Here is an 18,661-nt window from a genome sequence, read left to right as displayed (position 1 = left end):
ATCGGTGAAATTTTCGCGTTGGAATTCGAGTAATTGAGTGCCATGAGAATTTCGCCGCCGTACCGCGATGACTCGTTACGAGCGGACGGTGATGACGTTGTTCTGAGTCCTAAATTTTATAAATAAATAAAATGATTTGTATAAAACATTTTCGAAAATAAATCGTATATTGGAATTGTACGTAAATAGATACGTGAGTGTGGAATTAGTATTGGAATGAAATTTGTGGAATGTTACGATTGTTTACGTCGAGTGTAATCGACGGGTAGACTTATAAACAAAGGAGTTGCTGCCAAAATTTTCTCAAAATGTACTTGTAAACGTACGTATTTATATTATACATGTTACCCCTATTTGTGATTGGATTACGTGATTAGGTGACTATGTGTATAATAACTATACGAGTTGGGGTATCAGATTGGTTTATTAGGATTTGAGGATATCAAGCATGTCGGTATAACTGATTAGGGTACTCTGTATTTGTAGATCCCAGTCGAGCTTTCCCAGGACTGAAGTTAGCGTGAAAGCTACTTAGGGTTTTGTAAAGCGCTGCAAGGCAAGTACCCCTGACCATTCTTTTATGGTTCAGTACGTTTGAATATCTAAATGTTTTATTATCGTAATGGAACAGAAACGTTTTATGTTACGTACCCCTTGTAGTTATAAATCACTGTTTTTCAAATTGTTTTTGGGGAAAAGTAACTTCGAAAGGTACCTATCTCGAACGAAATGATTTGCGAACTGGATTTTATATGTGTGCTGGTAAAATGAATAATTTTGAAATGAGATAGGTACAAGTGTTTTGAAAACTCGATAAAACGATCAGATATGGGATATATTGGGGCCAGAGTAGGCCTATTGAGGTGGTGTAAGACGCTAATTCGGTTGTGCACAATATATAACTGATTAATCCAGCAGGTCAGAGACCTAGGTAGACTCTGAGTTCCGGAACAGGTAAATGGGATGGCAGTTAGAGCCGTCTGGTGTTGATAGCCTGATCAGTTGTCTTCACATATCCGTTACGTATCTGATTTGGATTTGTGATTCCCGCGAGGGTATAAGTAGTTGATGCAACTGTTTATAAATGTGCATAGCATGCTAAAATTGGACTCTAGTTCTTACACAGCACACTACTACGTTATTTTGATAAAGCATGCTAGTTAGTGATATCCAGTTATCTCCGATTTTCATTATATAATATTGATGACATGATTACAGCTCTGTTCCTATTATTGTTACATTACTGTTTTATTTCGTTATTCATATGTTGGTACTGCCGAGCGATTATGCTCACCCTTGCAAACTGTGATGTATATATCACAGATGCCTAGAAGACCAGTCAGACATACCCGTATTCCCGCCCCTTCAGGACCCGGCTCTTCTGAGGTAGTTTGTATCAGACCATGAGGTCTGATGAGTTGCTGAATAAAGTTAGAGTGTGTTAGATGTTGAATAAGTGGTTTGTAATAATGTGAACCTGAATCATACTTGAATCTAGACCGGATCTTGGTTTGGGTCAAGTTAGTATATTTTAATAATAATCTTGTTAATATATTTTGATAATTGTGTTTGGTGACGTCAACTCCTAACCCCGGTGTTGAGGCCGTCACAGTTGGTATCAGAGCTACAGGTTCAAGTCCCTGGTCCAGGTTAGGGATTGTGTCAAATAGGTGATAAATTGAGTCTTTAGGTGTGAGTCAGCAACTCATATAGAGGAGCAAACCTTTAGAGCCAGTCGAGGGTTCCGACGGCCTTACCCTGGCATCTATTAAATGTTTTGATAGAATTGCCTTGACCTGGTTGTGTCTTCCCTGTATATTTATTATGTTGATAGTGGCCTATTGTGATTTCGAGTTCTCCATCTCGGGAGAATCCCTCTGACCCGGATAGCTTAGATTCTGAGAGGACCCTAGATGTTGTTGCTGAGGAGATCCCTATGCCTCCTCCACCAGTTCCCTCCTTTGTGCAGAGAGACATCTCTGGACCTGGTACTCGTCCCCGTTGGGTACGTAGGTCTGTGTCTACCGTTAGGGATTTCCCTCCCGGCTGTGGTCCAAGTTCTTCCTCGACGAGACCTCCAGTACCTCCTGTGGCCCCTAGTGGTACTTCTTCACCGATCCCTTACCATGTTCACCGAGCGGTGAATACATCCCTTATCAGAGATCAGAGTCCGGGATTGGCTGCTCAGCTTGATCAGGTACCCATTGTACCCTTCCAGGGCATTTCTGCCCCTTCCCCTGAGGTGCGGGCCTGTGTGCAAACATTGACCCAGATGGCTGTTGAGAGGGTTAGATCCATTGACCGTTTCATTAGCTCAGAGTTCAGGGCTGTGCAGTATCAGGACATACTGAACTGGCTAGTGTTTGAGCTAGGTTCCATCGGTGGCAGTGGTAGTGGTTAGACCAGGTTTGTAGCAGAGAGATACAGAGCTCAGAGTTGACTTCCAGAAGTTCTGTAGTTGTTTACTTTGTATATGTATATTATGTTGTGATAGTTTGTAGTAGGCGGGGCTGCTATGACAGCCAATTTTGGTGTGTATTCGGATGGTTTCTTTTCAGTTGGATTTTCAGTTGTACTAGTTGGGTTCCTGTTGGTTATTGTATTGCAGCTGTTTTATTTCATTGTTCAGCTTTTATATATTGTGGGTTGCTATTGTTGTTTTTATTATTATTGTTGCTTCTGTTGCTGGCATTTTTAGATTATAATCATTCACTCAGGATGGATCCAATTAAACTGGGGATGAGGATATTGTCTTAGTGGCAACGCTCTCCTGATGCATAAATATAAATTTCTTGGAGCAATCCATTTTCTTATATATGACTGTTATGTTTCAGAAGATACCACTAAAGAGAAACTCTCAACCCAATAACGGATCTGCTGGAGATCCTTCCATGAGTGAATTGATGAACTTGTTGCATCAGCAGTCTACACAGCTAGCCCAACAGCAACAACAATTCCAGCAGCAGCAACAATAATTACAGCAACAACAACAGCAACAGCAGCTCATACAGCAACAACAGCAGCAAATCCAACAGCAGCAACTACAAATCTAACAGCAGCATGAGATGAGGGGGACAAATCAGGGTGTTAGTTTTAAGTCTTTTCAGCCAGTGAAGCCCCCAGAGTTTAAAGGAGAGGTAGATCCTGTTGCTACCAGGATATGGTTGAAGGAGATGGAAAAGGCATTTGCGCTCACCAAGGTGAGTGAGGATTTAAAGACGGATTATGCTAGTTATTTTCTGAAGAATGATTCGAATTATTGGTGGGAATCTACGCGAGCCCTAGAAGGAGAAGGTCCTATTTCATGGGCCAGATTCACAGAGTTGTTTTTGGAGAAATACTTTCCAGACTGTCTCTAGAGTCAAATGGAGATGGAATTTTTGGAATTGAAACAAGGAGATAGGAGTGTCACGGAGTATGAAGCAAAGTTTACGGATTAGCCCGTATAGCACCCGAATATGTGAGCTCGGAAACTCAGAAAGCGAAGCGGTTTCAACAAGGGTTGAAGCCAGAAATAAGGAGTGGAGTTGTAGCTTTACAACTCAAGACATATACTTCGGTAGTTCAGGCTGCCCTAGTGATAGATAGTGATCAGAGGTTAGCTGCAAAGGAGTAGGGTGAGAAGAAGAGGAAATTCGAAAATGGATCTGCTAGGTCAGAATCAGGAATAGCAAGTCGGAAGTTCCAGCATTGGTTTGGAAATAATAGGAATAAGAGGTTCAAGAGGCAAAATTTTCCCCAGGTTAGACCCAGTACTACTTCAGTTAACTCTGCCCTGATGAGGGTTAGTAAGTCAGTGGTTGATTGTAAGACATGTGGGAAGAAGTACAGTGGACAGTGCCGAGAAAATATCAACTGTTTTAAGTGTGGACAGAAAGGTCATTATTCTACGGAGTGTAAGTATGAGATTCAAGGAGTAACTTGTTTTAGTTGCGGAAAAGTGGGACACATAGCTAGGAATTTCAAGTCAGTGACCCAAGTTAATGTTGGAAGGAGCGTGTCCCAAGGACCAGCAACCAGTACTGCTAGAGCTAGGACTTTTCAGATGACCAAGAAATCTCCAGTTCATGATTCCGATGTGGTTGCAGGTACGCTTTCTCTTAATTCCGTACCTATTAACGTTTTGTTTGATTTGGGAGCGTCCAAATCTTTTATATCTATGAATTGTGTGAATAAAATGCAATTGATGTTGGAAGATTTAGACGAACCTTTGACCATAGAAGTGGCTAATAAAGATAAAGTTCCCGTAAGTCAATTTTGTCCTAGATGTTCCTTAGAGATTTCTGGATATATGTTCCCTGTTGACCTAATACCTTTCGAGTTGGGAGACTTTGATATTATTTTAGGCATGGATTGGTTGTCTCTATATAAGGCGAATATTGACTGTAAGAAGAAGAGAGTTGTTATGTATACCCCCGATAATAAAAGGATCAACTACCAAAGGAAAAGGCAGGATAAAAAGTTCCTTTCAATAATGCAAGCAAAGAGATTGTTGCGGCAAGGATGTGAGGCGTATTTGGCTCATGTGGTGGATACGAAGAAAAAGACCCCTACTTTGGATGAGATTCCCATAGTGAGAGAATTCCCTGATGTTTTCCCAGAAGAGTTACCAGGATTGCCATTCGATCGAGAGATAGAGTTCTCCATTAATTTGATACCTGGAGTTGAACCAGTTTCTAAGGCTCCATACAGGATGGCCCCAATGGAAATGAAAGAATTGGTTAAGCAACTTCAGGAACTATTGGATAAGGGAGTCATTCGATCCAGTGTTTCTCTGTGGGGTGCTCCAGTGCTATTTATGAAGAAAAAGGATTGAAGTATGAGATTGTGTATTTACTACAGAGAGTTGAACAAGTTGACGATAAAGAATAAGTATCATTTGCCACGCATCGACGATCTGTTTGATCAACTTAAGGGAGCATGTTATTTCTCAAAGATTGACTTAAGATCTGGTTACCACCAATTGAAGATAAAGCCCGAAGATATCCCCAAGACTGCATTCAGAACAAGGTATGGACATTATGAGTTTCTAGTGATGTCGATTGGATTGACGAATGTGCCAGCGGCTTTTATGGATCTAATGAATAGGGTGTATAAGGAGTATCTAGATAAGTTTGTTATTGTATTTATTGATGGCATCCTCATATATTCAAGGAATCCAGAAGATCACGTAATGCATCTACGGATTGCTCTTCAAAAGTTAAGAGAAAAGCAATTGTATGCGAAGTTATCCAAGTGTGAGTTTTGGTTGACAGAAGTGTAGTTTCTTGGACATGTGGTGAGTATGGAAGGTATCAAAGTAGACCCAGTAAAGATTGAAGCTGTATCAAAGCGGGAGTAACCGAAGACACCGACGGAAATAAGAAGTTTTCTTGGGTTAGCGGGATATTATCGAAGGTTTGTGAAAGATTTCTCGAATATTGCATCCCCATTAACCAAGTTGACCAGGAAGAATGAGAAGTTCATTTGGACAGAAAAGTGTGAAGAAAGTTTCCAGGAATTGAAATGAAGATTAGTTACGGCTCTAGTATTAGCATTGCCAGATGAGACGGGAAACTTTGTGATCTATAGTGATGCTTCTCTGAAAGGATTGGGTTGTATGTTAATGCAGCATGACAAAGTTATTGCTTATGCCTCCAGATAATTAAAACCTCACGAGCAGAAATATCCAGTTCATGACCTTGAGTTGGTGGCTATAGTGTTTGCTTTGAAATTATGGTGTCACTACTTGTATAGATAGAAATGTGATATTTACACAGATCATAAGAGCCTGAATTACATACTCACGTAAAAGGATTTGAACATAAGACAGAGAAGGTGGTTGGAACTGATCAAGGACTACGATTGTTTGATTAATTACCACCCAGGTAAAGCCAATGTGGTGGCTAATGCCTTGAGTAGAAAAGAAAGGTTGAATATGATTAAGATTGCGGAAGAACTAGCCCAAGACTTGGAACGAATGGAGATTGAGGTTCGAGTACCTAGGGAAAGTCAAGAACAACTATATGAAGTTACTTTCCAGCCGGCATTGATGCAAAAGATCAAAAGGTGTCAAGAAGGAGTTATGGAACAAGAGTCGGATACGTTGACGGGAGAAGAGTTGTGTACTGAAAAAGATAATCAAGGTTTGTATAGATTTTCATCTAGAGTTTGGATTCCTAATGTAACGGAATTAAAGAATGAAGTATTACACGAAGCGCATAACTCTAGGTTTTCTATCCACCCTGGTAGTACTAAGATGTACCAAGATTTGAAGAGAAACTTTTGGTGGCCAGAAGAAGGATATTGCCAATTGGGTAAGTAAGTGTCATGTGTGTCAAACGGTGAAAGCGGAGCATCAACGACCGAGTGGATTGTTATAACCTTTGGAGATTCACCAATGGAAGTGGGAAGAGATTGCTATGGATTTTGTAGTAGGATTGCCAAGGACAAGAGAAAATCATGACGCTATTTGGGTAATGAAAGATTGACTAAGTCAGCGTATTTTCTTCCGATCAATGAAAGGTATTCGTTGGAAAAGCTAGTTAAGTTATACTTGGATGAGATAGTTACCAAATATGGAGTGCATGTGTCTATAGTGTCAGATCGAGACCCGAGATTTAATTCCAGGTTCTGGACAAAATTCCAAGAGTGCCTAGGAACAAAGTTGAATATGAGCACCGCTTATCATCCTCAGACGGACGACCAAAGTGAAAGAACAATTCGGACCATAGAGGATATGTTGAGGGTTTATGTTTTGGATTTTAAGGGTAATTGGGATGAACATTTACCTTTGATTGAGTTCTCGTATAATAACAGTTACCATGCCAGTATCGGGATACCGCCTTACGAAGCTTTGTATGGACGTAAGTGTAGATCACCATTATATTAGGATGAAGTAGGAGAGAAGAAAGTGTTAGGTCCCGAGTTGGTTCAGCAAACTAAAGATGCAATTGTGTCGATTCGTAAAAGGTTAGATACAGCCCAAGATAGACAGAGAAAGTATGCAGATTTGCATAGAAAGGATATGGATTTCGAGATAGGGGCTCTAGTATTATTAAAGGTATCACCTTGGAAAGGGTTAGTGCATTTTGGTCAGAAAGGTAAACTTAGCCCCAGATTGATAGGACCCTTTGAGGTTTTAAAGAAAGTAAGAAAGGTTGCTTATGAGATAGCGTTACCACCGCAGTGGCAGCACATTCATAATGTGTTCCACGTATCTATATTGAAGCCCTATATCCCTAGTTCGAATCAAGTTATAGAATATGAACCGATTGAATTGCAGCCAGATTTATCCTATGTGGAACAACCGATCCAAATTCTAGACCGTAAAGAATGAGTCCTTAAGAATAAGTCAATTCCCATAGTGAAAGTCTTGTGGAGAAACCCTCGAGTAGAAGAGTCTACTTGGGAATTAGAGTCAGACATGCTTGATAAATATCCTCATTTGTTTAGCTAAGTCAGATTCTGGGGATAGAATCTTTTTAAGGGGAAAGGATATAACGACTCGTGTATATTCTTTTATTTTAATATTTTCAAAGTGTAATAAAGGTTTAAATAATTAAATAAAGGTGTATAATGATTTTTGGCAGCATTTATTGATCGTTATTTATTTATGTGTGATGTGTTGATATGTGGGATTGATCTGTGTGCTTTATTATTGAGTTATACGATTTTATTTCGCTTGTAAAAGTGATTTTAATATAGTTTTAATTCCATAAATATCTGGATTGTTTCTAAAATTGGTTTTATAATTTTATAATTTCAATAAATATTTTTAGGACTTTACAAAATTGAGAAAACAATATTTCACTAATTATTTATTTTTAAATGATTTTCTGAGTGTGTTTGTTTGTAAAATCCATATTTAATTATAGAAATTTTCAAAAATCGTGAAACTCATATTTTATTAAGTTCGTATTATTCTGAGAATTTTAAAATTATTTTGGAAATTTTCGGGATTCGTTTCACCCGCGCGTCATTTCGTTTGATTATTAAATAGTGGGTATAAAGTGCATTTCAAAAATTGATTTAAAATTTCAAAAACTATTTTTTTAATTATTTCGGAATATTTCTGATCTTTTCAGATTAGTCGGGATTTATTTCGATATGTTTTCAATTATATATTGATCGTTAAAAATGTAAAGTCGGGATTAAAATTGGGTTCCGGGAATTCAAGGACACGTGTTAATAAATTAACACGTATCCCGTTTCACAGGACACGTGTGGCTGTTATATTGATTCATAATCATCACTCTCTCTTTGCTCTCTCAGATGCATCTCTCGAATCCTCTCGATTCTCCTCCCTTGCTTCGTTTCTTCGACTGTTTCTCCTCCCTCCTCCTTCCTGTTTCTTCTTCGTCTCTGTTCCTCTGTTTCTCGACCATTTCTGGTGAGTTTCACCGCTACTGTTCTTGTTCTTCTTTTTTTCTGATTGGTGCTCGATTCTGTGCTTAGTTGATTGTGAATATATATATATATGCATGTAGTCAGTGAGTATGGATGCTTAGTTTCTTGTTATTATTGTTGGTTCCTCCATTTCCGGTTGCCGCCAGTTTCATCCGGCGAGGCGACCCTCCTGCGTTGTGTTGCTGTTGCACGCACCATGCGTGCATGTGGCAGTTGGGATTGTTTGTTGCCTGTTGCTTGATTCCAGATAATTCGATATAATATTTTTACCAATTATTAATTGATTTTCAGCAGGAATTAAATATGAATAAATATTCCTGATGTCATAATTCATGCGGGGAAAATTATTTTGTAATCGGTGAAATTTTCGAGTTGGAATTCGAGTAATCGAGTGCCCCAAGAATTTTGCCGCCGTACCGCGATGACTCGTTACGAGCGGACGGTGGACGATGATTACATTGTTCTGAGTCCTAAATTTTATAAATAAATAAAATAAATTTGTATAAAACGTTTTCGAAAATAAATCGTATATTGGAATTGTAGGTAAATAGATATGTGAGTGTGGAATTGGTATTGGAATGAAATTTGTGGAATGTTGCGATTGTTGACGTCGAGTGTAATCGACGGGTAGACTTATAAACAAAGGAGTTGCTGCCAAAATTTTCTAAAAATGTACTTGTAAACGTACTAAAGTCAGCATGAAAGCTACTTAGGGTTTTGTAAAGCGTTGCAAGGCTAGTACCCCTGACCATTCTTTTATGATTCAGTATGCATGAATAGCTAAATGTTTTATTATCGTAATGAAACAGAAACGTTTTAAGTTACGTACCCCTGTAGTTATAAATCACTATTTTTCAAATTGTTTTGGGGAAAAATAACTTCAAAAGGTACCTATCTCGAACGAAATGATTTGCGAACTGGATTTTATATGTGTGCTGGTAAAACGAATGATTTTGAAATGAGATAGGTACAAGTGTTTTGAAAACTGGATAAAACGATCAGACATGGGATACATTGGGACCAGAGTAGGCCTATTGAGGTGGCGTAAGAGGCTAATTCGGTTGCGTGCAATATTTAACCGACTAGTCCAGCAGTTCAGAGATCTAGCTAGTCTCTGAGTTCCATAACAGGTAAATGGGATGGCAGTTAGAGCCGTCTGGTGTTGATAGCCAGATCAGCTATCTTCACATATCCGTTACGTATCTGATTTGGATTTGTGATTCTCGCGAGGGTATAAGTAGTTGATGCAAAGGTTTTATAAATGTGCATAGCATGCTAAAATTGGACTCTGGTTCTTACACAGCACACTACTACGTTGTTTTGATAAAGCATGCTAGTTAGTGATATCCATTTATCTCTGATTTTTATTATATAATGTTGATGACATGATTACAGCTCTGTTCCTATTATATAATGGAAGAAAGACGCTTTATGCGTCTTTAGAGACACCTTAAGGGCAGGTATCAGACTCCCTTTCCATCCTTTTATCCCATTTTTACTAGTTGATGTGGGCATCAGCCCTTGCAACCTTCCTCCAAACTCTTGGAGGTTGATTCTTTGCTACTTATTGCATTGTGCCAAGCACAATGTCCTTACTTCGGTCGCTGTGTTCAGAAAAAAATTTCAGTTCAAGAACAGCCCTGACAAGAACCCGGGGTGGGTTTCTTTGAACCATTACCCCACTGTCCCTCACATAGTGAATGGGAAATCCATCCACGATAACAACTTAGGGTGGAAAAAAGAGTTTCTTTATGTCCTTTGGGAAGGCGGCGACTGGGGGACTCTCTTTCGCTCGTCCTTTGGGCAAGTCGTGGAGGGGAGCCCGAACGACATTATTTTAACTGAGGAGGAGACCAGGTCCTTCAACCTCCTTACCCAAGATAATGGGACATCACACTCTTGGGATCTCATCAGAGAGACCGTTCTTATGGAACGTGGCCTTTCTCTCGTTCCCAGAAAAGGTACATTTTCTTCCTTTTCTAGTTGTCTTCGATTTTCCCACTTTTTACTTTATTATTTTCTCAATCCATTTTACTTATTCGTTGCTGAAGCTGAGAGGATCGAAGAGGCTACCAAGCCTAGAGACCTGAAAATGACCAGGATGAAGCGTGCATGAAAGGTCTTCAAGGACCCGCGCCTTGGGGATCGCTTCCTGGAGTTCCTTCTTCAGGAAAAGGAAGGAGATGAGGAAGGCCCCAGCCAACCCTTGCGTACAAAGCAAAAACCAGGGGCTTTCTTCCAACCTGCCTGGGGAATTCAGGAAAAGGACTCGATTGTCGGCATGAAAGCTACTTAGGGTTTTGTAAAGCATTGCAAGGCTAGTACCCCTGACCATTCTTTTATGATTCAGTATGTATGAATAGCTAAATGTTTTATTATCGTAATAAAACAGAAACGTTTTAAGTTACGTACCCCTGTAGTTATAAATCACTATTTTTCAAATTGTTTTGGGGAAAAATAACTTCAAAAGGTACATATCTCGAACGAAATGATTTGGGAACTGGATTTTATATGTGTGCTGGTAAAATGAATGATTTTGAAATGAGATAGGTACAAGTGTTTTGAAAACTGGATAAAACGATCAGACATGGGATACATTGGGACCAGAGTAGGCCTATTGAGGTGGCGTAAGAGGCTAATTCGGTTGCGTGCAATATTTAACCGATTAGTCCAGCAGTTCAGAGATCTAGCTAGTCTTTGAGTTCCAGAACAGGTAAATGGGATGGCAGTTAGAGCCGTCTGGTGTTGATAGCCTGATCAGCTATCTTCACATATCCGTTACGTATCTGATTTGGATTTGTGATTCTCACGAGGGTATAAGTAGTTGATGCAAAGGTTTTATAAATGTGCATAGCATGCTAAAATTGGACTCTGGTTCTTACACAGCACACTACTACATTGTTTTGATAAAGCATGCTAGTTAGTGATATCCATTTATCTCTGATTTTTATTATATAATGTTGATGACATGATTACAGCTCTGTTCCTATTATTTTTTTACATTACTATTTTATTTCGTTATTCATATGTTGGTACTGCTGAGCGATTATGCTCACCCTTGCAAACTGTGATGTATATCTCGCAGATGCCTAGAAGACCAGTCAGACATACCCATGTTCCCGCCCCTTCAGGACCCGGCTCCTCTGAGGTAGATTGTATCAGACCATGAGGACTGATGAGTTGCTGAATAAAGTTAGAGTGTGTTAGATGTTGAATAAGTGGTTTGTAATAATATGAACCTGAATCATATTTGAACCTGGATCGGATCTTGGTTTGGGGTCAAGTTAGTATATTTTAATAATAATCTTGTTGTTTATGAAAGGAATATGTCCTAAGTCCAATCGTGTATTAGGATTTAGGAATAACTTTTATGTAATCTGTTTTGATTTCATTGATATTAATAAAGACTTGTTTAGTTTTTATTACGGGCTTTATCTATTTAAGTGTTTAAATAAGATATACCATAGTTTAGAGTAAAGCTTTTTATGGATTATGATGAGATCATAATAGTGAGACCTAAAAAGATGATAACTCTAAACTTAAATAGTTCCTGGTCAGAGGATTACTAACTGATAATTAATAATCCGCAGAGATCGGTACATACTATGCTTGCTTCATTATGAAGGATGTCTGTTCTCATAGACATTTGTGTGGTGACACTATAGCTAGTATGTAGGTGCTTATTATGGAATAAGTTCATCGAACATGACTCGCACAGCTGAACAACTGATGGAGTTCACTCACGTGTCAGCAGTTGTTCACATAGTGATAGTTGTGTTGGATTTTTAACACAGCGGGGCATGGCAAAACACTTTTACACATACAAAATCCAAATAAAAGCATATAAATCGTGAATAAAAATTTGAGGGATCGAATCTAACCTTTTAAAATAATTCGGAGACAATGATCAGAGATCCTTAGCAGTTGCTCCTCAAGTGTGAAGCACTCCACCGGTATCCACCAAGAAAACGATGTTAAGGAGGAGGAAGGAGGTGGAGAGAATTGGGTTTTCCAAACTTTTTGGGTTTTCGGGTTCGATGTGGGTTAAAATAAAATAGGGTCTATAATAGTGTATTTATAGGCAAAATTTTCAGCTGAAATTTTCCCATAAATATTATTATTATTATCCCATTTATTATTCTCATTAATAATTAAAACACCTTTTAATCATTAATCCTTTTTCTAAACACTTTAGAAATAATTCTCTCTCTTGATTTAATTTCTAAAAATTAAATCATTTAATTAATAATATTAAGAACTTTTCTTAATTAATTTATAATCAATTAAATCTCATTTAATCAATTATTAAATTTGCCAATTAATTATTTATTTCATAAATAAATAATTATTAGCCATTATTAATTAATTCCTCCACCATTAAATCATTCTCTTTTTATGGTGTGACCCTGTAGGTTCAATATTAAGCCGGTAGTAGAAATAAATAATAATAAAACTATTTTATCATTATTTATATAAATTCTCTAATTTATTAAATATGATTAATTAATTGATCACATTTATTCTACATCGTGAGTGATGTTTCTCAACATATCACGACTAACCGGATAATATGAATTCACTGCTTAGAATACAAAGAACCTGTCAGTGAATAGTTACCGTACAATAAACTCCTTCTACCCTACAATGTCCCGATTAAATACAAGGCATGGATCTCGTGTCAAGCCTATCTTATTCAATCACTTGCTTACCATTTACTATGCGTAGTTCTATGCAAATTAGAAACTCCTTTCTAATTTCATTCACTCTGGCCAGAGATTCCTGAACTAGCATAAGTGGATCAGCCTTGAACATTCGCTTCCTTCACTGGAAGGGGTAGATCCTTTATTGATCATACACTATCTTCGTGTACAAATTCCTATACCCAGAAGAGCCCTAATAATTGTCCCTGGAGACTAAGAACTAAACCAAAGCATAGTTCAGTGTACACAAGATGATTATGATGACCTCAAGTCTAAGGATACTTGTACAACTATCACTATGTGAACAACTGCTGACACATGAGTGAACTCCATCAGTTGTTCAGCTGTGCGAGTCATGTTCAGTGAACTTATTCCATAATAAGCACCTACATACTAGCTATAGTGTCACCACACAAATGTCTATGAGAACAGACATCCTTCATAATGAAGCAAGCATAGTATGTACCGATCTTTGCGGATTATTAATTACCAATTAGTAATCCTATGACCAGGAACTATTTAAGTTTAGAGTTATCATCTTTTTAGGTCTCACTATTATGATCTCATCATAATCCATAAAAAGCTTTACTCTAAACTATGGTATATCTTATTCAAACACTTAAATAGATAAAGCCCGTAATAAAAACAAAACAAGTCTTTATTAATATCAATGAAATCAAAACAGATTACATAAAATTTATTCCTAAATTCTAATATACGATTGGACTTAGGACATATTCCTTTCAATCTCCCACTTGTACTAAAGCCAATCACTCTGGTATCTAATACCCATCTTGACGATCAAAGTGACTTTCATAAAGTAGCTTTGTGAGTGGGTCTGTTATGTAGTTATGTGTGTCAACTCTAATTCAATACAATATAAGAAATGTTACCGCGCTCCCACTAACCCTTTTTTAGACGCATGGTTCATCTGCGTTTTTGATATAATCAAACTCTTTGATTGTCTCATCAAAACAAATGTTCCATCTTTCGAGAAGCTTGCTTTAAACCACATATGGTTCGCAGCAGCTTACACACTAGGTTTTCATTTCCCTTGGAAAGAAAACCATCTGGCTATTTGCCAGATCACATAGTCGTAGTAAGCAGCATTCGCAAGCAAAATCCGAACTGATTTTAACAGGGCTACAGGTAAAAGGTTTCATCAAAGTCAATCCATTGCCTTTGTTTGAATCCTTTTCCCAAAAGCCTGGCCTTAAAGGTCTCCACCTGGCCATCTGCTTTAATTTATCTTTTGTATACCGTATACATAGATTCCATTTTGGATTTCATGGCACTATGCCATTTCTCTGAGTCAACACTACTCATAGCCTCATTATAGGTCACAGGGTCGTCATCATTAATGATCGACAACTCATTGTCATTCTCAATGACAAGGCCATATTACCTCTCAGGTTGGCGAGACACTCTCCCTGACCTATGAATGGGCTGTTCCACAAAAGGTTGTTCAGTCTGAACAGGTGTTTCCACTTGATCCGTAGTAGTTTGTGCTTCTTGAACTTCATCAAGTTCAATTTTTCTCCCACTGTTTCCTTCAAGGATAAACTCCTTTTCCAAGAAGGTAACATGTCTGGATACAAACACCCGATGATCGGTGTAAAAGTAATACCCTAAAGTCTCTTTAGGATATCCCACAAAACTATATTTTACGGATCGATATTCCAGCTTATTTGGGTCAACTTACTTGACATAAGCTGGACATCCCCAAATCTTAACGTGTTTAAGACTCGGTTTCCTTTCTTTCCATATCTCATACGGAGTTTGAGGAACAGATTTGGAAGGCACCATATTCAGTAAATATGCTGAGGTTTCCAATGCATAACCCCATAGGAATACTGGAAGATTTGCATAGCTCATCATGGACCGAACTATGTCTAACAAAGTTCGATTTCTCCTTTCAGATACCAATCTGGAGGAGTCCACTGGGAGACTATACCATTTACTTTAAGATAATCTAGAAACACTCCATTAAAGTATTCACCATCTCGATCTAATCGAAGAATTATAATACTATGTTTGGTTTATTTCTCCACTTCATACTTATATTCTTTGAACCTTTCAACGGCCTCAGACTTGTGTTTCATCAAACACATATCTGAATCCAGATCTATCATCTATGAAAGTAATGAAGTATAAAAATCCACCCATGGCTTGCGTAGACATTGGTCCACATACATTTGTGTGTACCATTCCTAGCAAATCTGCAGCCCTCTCTCCATGTCCACTAAATGGAGACTGCAGTGCCACTATAAAGTGAGATTTTCATCATCCTTTTTCTTTTATTAGTTTGTTCAATCTGAAGTAAATTATGTCACATATATACAGACCATTATTTAAAGTACCACGTCCATAAAGAATATTATCTCTAAGAATAGAACATTCATTATTCTCAATAATAAATGAAAATCCAGCCAAGTCTAACATGGGAATAATATTCCTCACAATCGAGGGAACAAAATAACAATTATTTCAAATAATAGTCTTGCCCGTAGGCATATGTAAATGAAATGATTCTACATCTTCAGCAGCAACTCTTGCTCCATTTCCATCAGTAGAATCACCTCCTCTTCCTCAAGAGTCCTACTTCTCCTTGGTCCCTGCAACAAATTGCAGATATGAGAACCACAGGCGGTATCTAATACCCAAGTAGAAATGACATATTCACTTCTATCATGAACATACCTGAATCAGAAGCGGTAGTCTCACTACCCTTCTTCTTCAATTCTGCAAGGTAAGCCTTGCAGTTCCTCTTCCAGTGCCCCACCTTGTTACAGTGAAAGCAAACAACTTTGCTCTCGGGGTCTTCAGCTTTTGGTGGAACCGGCATTTTCTCACCTACTTTCTTCTTCTTGGAAGAGTTCCTCTTCCTTTTCTTAGGATTGGAACCTTCACCAATTAGAAGTACAGAACTCTTCTTAGGGGGAAAATTCGATTTCGCAGTCTTCAACATGTTGTGGAGTTCAGGCAGGCTGACATCCAACTTATTCATGTGAAAGTTCACAACAAACTACGAGAACGAACTCGGAAGCGATTGCAAGACCAAGTCTTGGCTCAGCTCCCCATCCATGGCAAAACCAAGTTGTCCAAGACGTTCAATCAAATTGATCATCTTAAGTACATGGTCATTCACAGATGATCCCTCAGACATCCTACAACCGAACAACTCCTTTGATATCTCATATCGAGTTGTCCTCCCTGCCACATCATACAACTCTTGTAGATGCATGAGGATAGTGTGAGCATCCATATGCTCATGTTGCTTCTGTAGCTCAATGTTCATGGAAGCTAGCATGATGCATTGAGCAACATTTGCATCATCTATCCACTTACGATACACAACATGTTCATCATTATGTGCATCACTAGCAGGTTCAGTAGGCTTAGGTGAGTCAATCACGTATTCCAGCTTCTCAATCCTGAGAATAATTCTCAAGTTTCGAAGCCAGTCAGCATAATTAGGACCAGTCAATTTGTGAGCATCTAGTATGCTCCTAGGTGATAGTGCAGAAGACATAACGTACAAAGTAAATCTGTAAATGATAAACACATAACAACACTTAGCAAATATTCGATTTCATTTCAAAACACTATATGAATCGGGTCTTTATTCATAAGTGGCTCCCACTAGTTTTCTTAATTTATTCAACCCCCTACATGAAAAATTAAGCATTCAAAATGCTAGTGGGAATAGGGATCCTACATTCCATTACACGACCCCGGCTGAAGCACGAACCGCCATGTAATGTTCAATAGGCAGACAACTCTTGTCAATTACATCTCATGTTATTCCCTAATCAAACTTTAGCCTCTTGAATAATTGAGTCTCGGCTGTAGCACGACAAACTCAATATTCTAAGTCAAGTCTAACCCAACATTCCATACAGTTGAATCAGTCCCCAAAGGCCCACGGCTGTAGCACGTACCGACCTTTAGATTCTTATTCAATGTACACATCTCTATGTAATACACAAGTATTTCTTATTTCTAAATCAAAGCCCTCGGCTGTAGCACGAACCGACAATGATTCAAAAATAAGAACTACTTTTCTATCATGTTGGAAGGCTATGACCGACACAAGCCCGTTGTGTCATTGGCCAATTACTACTTGATATTATTTAATTTTAGAGGGATTATATTAAGTTACAATCATAATCATATTATAAAGAGATTATTCCTTTTAAATTAAATATTTCAAATCAATAATCAATAATCAGACGATTCCCAGATCGGGTGGAGCATTGTCAAGAGGCGTCACTTAATAACCCTTTCTTACAGATAGAAATCTGTTGTTGACAGAATCATCCTTTCTCTCATATCAAAAATTCATATTAAATTACGTGTTTCACAAACACAAGAATCTCATGATTGTATTCATAATATTATTCTTAAGGTTATGAAACAATTTCACTATACTAGGTTGTCTAACAAACGCCTTATGTTTATTTAAGTTCACCTAAATCTATCATCGCATGATAAACTAAGCATATATCACATATATCAACATGAATAAACATCAAGGTAGGCATGTTACATCATCTAGCACATTAGTCTAAGCATTATACATCTCTATGTATCACATGAAGCATTTAAAATCAATTAAAACAATCAAAAACAGCTTTAAAACACTTCATGGAAATATAAACAGTTCAAAAATTTTATAAAAACTAAAATTGATCACTCCATTAGATCCGTCTCGGAAAAACGAATCCAACGGTATATTGCACGCCCAAAACGGAGTTACGAAACTCCCAGAAAATCAATTTTAAAAACAACAGATGGGCTGTAACGCATTACAGGAACGCGTTACAGGACCTGTAACGCATTCCGGTGATGCGTTACACCCCTTTTCAGCCATTAAAGGGTGTAACGCATTCCGTGAATGCGCCACAGGTGTGTAACGCATTCCCAGAATGCGTTACACCCCAATTTTTTTTTTGTTTCTTTCTTTTCCGCCGGCTGACTTTTCTTCTCGGTTAACATGCATGTCAGACCACCTGATCTTGTCTGTCTTCCGTGCAGCAGAGTTTTTACAGAAAGATAACAGATATATATACATACAAACAATTCATATATATATATATATATATAATTATTTAATTACGAATTTTAATTGTAAGAACTTCAAAAATTCATAATAAAAAATCTATACATCATAAAATTATGAAAAAAATACCCATTTGATCTACAACACTTGTAAAACTCAGATCAACATTCAAAATTATTCTGAGAAACGATTTCTCATCAGACAAAATTAATCCATGATATAACTTGTAAAAATCATAATTAATTCATACAAGCACATAAAATTCTGAAATTTTTACCACAGATCTATATGCATACAACCTATGCTCTGATACCATTGTTGGATTTTTAACGCAGCGGGGCATGTCAAAACACTCTTACACATACAAAATTCAAATAAAAGCATATAAATCATGAATAAAAATTCGAGGGATCGAATCTAACCTTTTAAAATAATTCGGAGACAATGATCAGAGATCCTTAGCAGTTGCTCCTCAAGTGTGAAGCACTCCACCGGTATCCACCAAGAAAAC

Source organism: Apium graveolens, chromosome 4 (genome assembly GCF_009905375.1).
Source record: "Apium graveolens cultivar Ventura chromosome 4, ASM990537v1, whole genome shotgun sequence".
Classification (NCBI taxonomy): domain Eukaryota; kingdom Viridiplantae; phylum Streptophyta; class Magnoliopsida; order Apiales; family Apiaceae; genus Apium; species Apium graveolens.
Note: the sequence above shows the minus strand (reverse complement) of the source record.